Genomic DNA, 5,817 nt, shown 5'->3' with positions numbered 1-5,817 from the left:
GGGAATGTGATCATAATGTCTGCAAATAGTGCTGATGCAACCTCCTTTACAATACTTATATGTACATTTAATTCCTCCAGTGCCATATTAAATGCTTCTAGTATCTCCCTACTAAACATGATGCTGGCTTTGGGGCATAGATTATGTTGGGGTATATGTTATTAGGTTATGTCCCTTTTTTCCCCTCACCAAGAAGGGTATTGAATTTGACCAATGCCTTTTCAGCATCTATGGAATTAGAAGCAAATGATTTTCTTCCCTAGGATCCCTCTCTAGACCCAGCCAAATGATTAATTATACCATTAGATGCCCTAACGTTAAACATTTGGTTATGGTGTATGAGTCTATTAAAGTGCTGCTGAATTCACAGTGATAACATTTTATTTAGAATTTTTGCATTAATATTCTTTTTCAAGATACCCTTTCATTTTGTTCTTTGTGTCAATCCTTATCAGGTTTTTTTTAGCTTGACAAAAACAATTTAGAAGTTTTCTTCTCTTCCTAGGTTCTTCGCTTGCTAGGCATTAGAATTATCTGCCCTTTAAAGGTTTAGTAGTATTGCCCTGTGAAACTATATATTGGAGTAATTTGTCAGGGTTGGCAGCAATCTGACAATTTTTTTCTATTTTTTTCCTAGGGAAATGTGTTTAGATTTTAAAACTTCAGTTTTGGTAAATTGTATTCTCTTAGAAAAGTTTTCAAATTTATTCATATGGAATTGAACAAAACAGTCCTTCATTATCCTTTTACTTCCCCCTGCTTTTATGGCTATTTCTCCCTTATTTCCTATTTTGTGCATTTGCCTTTAGTACTCTCCTTTTCATGACTGGTATAGCCAACAGTTTGTCTTTTTCCCCTGAAAAATCAGTTTAAAATTTTTTTTTAGTTCTACTATTTTCCCACTTTCAGAAGCTGATAATCCACTTGTTACAGCCATAGGCAGAGGTAAAAATGCCCTTAACAATGGTGAGGATGACAATAGGAAGGCACCTAGTGACAATGACACTTCCCTGAATGTCACAAACATTGCTTACTAAAGAACTGGGGACCGTAGGCACACACACACACACACACACACACACACAAACATTTGTGTGTATGGGGAGGGGGAATACTACAGTCTCAAGGATTGAGGACTCTACTTGTAACTTGAGAAGTTCTTGCATTCTAACAGTCACTCAACTACGAAGAAACTATTTCTACTGAAATCCAGATCCAGCTCAACCATCATTTTAAAAAATCAAAACAGTTGGACTTCCCTGGTGGCGCAGTGGTTAAGAATCCACCTGCCAATGCAGCGGACACGGGTTCAAGCCCTGGTCCGGGAAGATCCCACATGCCGCGGAGCAACTAAGCCCGTGTGCCACAACTACTGAGCCTGTGCTCTAGAGCCCGAGAGCCACAACTACTGAGCCCACATGCCACAACTACTGAAGCCTGCGTGCCTAGAGCCCGTGCTCCACAACAAGAGAAGCCACCGCAATGAAAAGCCCATGCACCACAACAAAGAGTAGCCCCTGCTGGCCACAACTAGAGAAAGCCCACGTGCAGCAATGAAGACCCAACGCAGCCAAAAAATAAATAAATTAATTAATTAAAAAAAAAAATCAAAACAGAATCAATCCTAGGCTTCATCAAACCTTGCACCATTTAAGAAAAATAAAAATAATTATTGGGAGAGCAAGACTGAAAAACCAACAATTTCATCTGTATTTTCTTTTTCCCTCTTTGAATATGGCCTATTAAAGATGAACCAAGAGATGGATTTGAGTTCTGCCTCTGACACTTACTAGCTGTGTGACCCTGGAAAGTAACATCTTTCCTAGTCCTCAGTTTGTTCATCCTCATAATAAAGAGTATTTTATTTGATAATCTTTATAAAGCCTTCCAGCTCTAACAATAGGTGGAAGTAAAATATCACATTTGGAATCTTCTGCCCCCTGCTGGCATTTTAGCAAATTGCAAATTTTACCTTTCCAAAGCATAGAGTCTAAGTTTTAGTTGTCTGTTTTACATTTTGTGTATCTAATTTTCCTTCTTATAGTCCATTCATCTATCATCCTACTTAAAGGCTAAGTCTTTCTTTTATAACCAAATACCCTCTTAACTTGAACTTTAAAACAATCTTGTTACTTTTGCTGTTTAAATCTTCCTTCTCTCCTAGTTCCTTTGAAAGTTTTCTTGCAATCTCCACTATTGTGAGGGACTTTTATAATTTTCTTATGGTTCTATTTTTACTTTATAAATTTTGAAGCTAGTTTAAATTGGCATATACAAGATTAGAAATATTTTCACATTGGAATGTGAAGGTAGCAGGATACAAAATTAATATACAGAAATCTGTTGTATTTCTTTACACTAACAATGAAATATCAGAAAAAGGAAGTAAAAAAAAAAATCCCATTTAAAATCACATCAAAAAAACCAAAAAACCCAAAACCTAGGAATAAATTTAACCAAGCAGGTGAAAGACCTATAAGCAGAAAACTAGAAAACATTGATAAAGGAAACTAAAGATGATTCAAAGAAATGGGAAGATATCCCATGCTCTTGGATTGGAATAATTAATATTGCTAAAATGGCTATATTACCCAAAGCAATCTACAGATTTATTTACTTATTTTATTATACAGCAGGTTCTTATTAGTTATCTATTTTATACACATCAGTGTATACATGTCAACCCCAATCTCCCAATTCATCCCCCCAGCCCCCCACTCTACTTTCCCTCCTTGGTGTCCATACGTTTGTTCTCTACATCTGTGTCTCAATTTCTGCCCTGCAAACCAGTTCATCTGTACCATTTTCTAGGTTCCACATATATGCGTTATTATACGATATTTGTTTTTCTCTTTCTGACTTACTTCACTCTGTATGACAGGCTCTAGGTCCATCCACGTCTCTACAAATGACCCAATATCATTTCTTTTTATGGCTGAGTAATATTCCATTGTATATATGTAACACATCTTCTCTATCCATTTGTCTGTCAATGGGCATTTAGGCTGCTTCCAGGACCTGGCTACAGTGCTGCAATGAACAATGGGGTGCATGTGTCTTTTTGAATTATGGTTTTCTCTGTGTATATGACCAGTAGTGGGATTGCTGGGTCATATGGTAATTCTATTTTTAGTTTCTTAAGGAACCTCCATATTGTTCTCCATAGTGGCTGTATCAATTTACATTCCCACCAACAGTGCAAGAGGGTTCCCTTTTCTCCACACCCTCTGCAGCATTTGCTGTTTGTAGATTTTCTAATGATGACTATTCTAACCGGTGTGAGGTGATACCTCATTGTAGTTTTGATTTGCATTTCTCTAATAATTAGTGATGTTGAGCAACTTTTCATGTGCATCTTGGCCATCTGTATGTCTTCTATGGAGAAATGTCTATTTAGGTCTTCTGCCCATTTTTTGATTGGGTTGTTTGTTTTTTTAATATTGAGCTGCATGAGCTGTTTTTGTATTTTGGAGATTACTCCTTTGCTGATTCGTTGGCAAATATTTTCTCCCATTCTGAGGGGTGTCTTTTTGTCTTGTTTATAGTTTCCTTTGCTGTGCAAAAGCTTTTAAGTTTCATTAGGTCCCATTTGTTTATTTTTGTTTTTATTTCCATTACTCTAGGAGGTGGGTCAAAAAAGATCTCGCTGTGATTTATGTCAAAGAGTGTTCCTCCTAGGTTTTCCTCTAAGAGTTTTATAGTGTCCGGTCTTACATTTAGATCTTTAATCCATTTTGAGTTTATTTTTCTGTATGATGTTAGGCAGTGTTCTAATTTCATTCTTTTACATGTAGCTGTCCAGTTTTCCCAGCACTACTTATTGAAGAGACTGTCTTTTCTCCATTGTATATCCTTGCCTCCTTTGTCATTGGTTGACCATAGGTGTGTGGGTTTACCTCTGGGCTTTTTATCCTGTTCCATTGATCTATATTTCCGTTTTTGTGCCAGTACCATATAGTTTTGACTACTGTAGCTTTGTAGTATAGTCTGAAGTCAGGGAGCCTGATTCCTCTAGTTCTGTTTTTTTCCCTCAGGATTGCTTTGGCTATTCGGGGTATTTTGTGTTTCCATACAAATTTTAAGATTTTTTGTTCTCGTTCTGTGAAAAATGCCATTGGTAATTTGATAGGGATTGTACTGAATCTGTGGATTGCTTTGGGTAGTATATTCATTTTCACAATATTGATTCTTCCAATCCAAGAACATGGTATATCTCTCCATCTGTTTGTGTCATCTTTGATCTCTTTCATCAGTGTCATATAGTTTTCTGAGTACAGGTCTTTTACCTCCTTAGGTAGGTTTATTCCTAGGTATTTCATTCTTTTTGTTGCAGTGGTAAATGGGATTGTTTCCTTAATTTCTCTTTCGGATCTTTTGTTGTTAGTGTATAGGAATGCAAGAGATTTCTGTGCATTAATTTTGTATCCTGCAACTTTACCAAATTCACTGATCTAGTAGTTTTCTGGTGGCATCTTTAGGATTCTCTATGTATAGTATCATGTCATCTGCAAACAGTGACAGTTTTACTTCTTCTTTTCCAATTTGTATTCCTTTTATCTTTTTTTCTTCTCTGATTGTTGTGGCTAGGACTTCCAAAACTACGTTGAATAATAGTGGCAAGAGTGGACATCCTTGTCTTGTTCCTGATCTTAGAGGAAATGCTTTCGGTTTTTCACCATTGAGAATGATGTTTGCTGTGGGTTTGTTGTATATGGCCTTTATTAGGCTGAGGTAGGTTCCCTCTATGCCCACTTTCTGGAGAGTTTTTATCATAAATGGGTGTTGAATTTTGTCAAAAGCTTTTTCTGCATCGATTGAGATGATCATATGGTTTTTATTCTTCAATTTGTTAATATGGTGTATCACATTGATTGACTTGCGTATACTGAAGAATCCTCACATCCCTGGGATACATCTCACTTGATCATGGTGTATGATCCTTTTAATGTGTTGCTGGATTCTGTTTGCTAGTATTTTGTTCAGGACTTTTGCATCTATATTCATCAGTGATATTGGTCTGTAATTTTCTTTTTTTGTAGTATCTTTGTCTGGTTTTGGTATCAGGGTGATGGTGGCCTCATAGAATGAGTTTGGGAGTGTTCCTTCCCTTGCAATTCTTTGGAAGAGTTTGAGAAGGATGGGTGTTAGCTCTTCTCTAAATGTTTGATAGAATTTACCTGTGAAGCCATCTGGTCCTGGACTTTTGTTTGTTGGAAGATTTTTAATCACAGTTTCAATTTCATTACTTGTGATTGGTCTGTTCGTATTTTCTATTTCTTCCTGGTTCAGTCTTGGAAGGTTATGCCTTTCTAAAATTTGTCTATTTCTTCCAGGTTGTCCATTTTATTGGCATAGAGTTGCTTGTAGTAGTCTCGTGATGCTTCGTATTTCTGTGGTGTCCATTGTAACTTCTCCTTTTTCATTTCTAATTTTATTGATTTGAGTCCTCTCCCTCTTTTTCTTGATGAGTCTGGCTAAAGGTTTATCAATTTTGTTTATCTTCTCAAAGAACCTGCTTTTAGTTTTATTGATCTTTGCTATTGTTTTATTTGTTTCTATTTCATTTATTTCTGCTCTTTTATGATTTCTTCCCTTCTACTAACTTTCAGTTTTGTTTGTTCTTCTTTCTCTAGTTCCTTTAGGTGTAAGGTTAGATTGTTTATTTGAGATTTTTCTTGTTTCTTGAGGTAGGCTTGTATAGCAATAAGCTTCTCTCTTAGAACTGCTATTGCTGCATCCCATAGGTTTTGGATTGTCGTGTTTTCGTTGTCATTTGTCTCTAAGTATTTTTTGATTTCCTCTTTAATTTCTTCAGTG

Source organism: Eubalaena glacialis, chromosome 12 (genome assembly GCF_028564815.1).
Source record: "Eubalaena glacialis isolate mEubGla1 chromosome 12, mEubGla1.1.hap2.+ XY, whole genome shotgun sequence".
NCBI classification, from domain to species: Eukaryota; Metazoa; Chordata; class Mammalia; order Artiodactyla; family Balaenidae; genus Eubalaena; species Eubalaena glacialis.
This window is presented reverse-complemented; position numbering follows the sequence as displayed.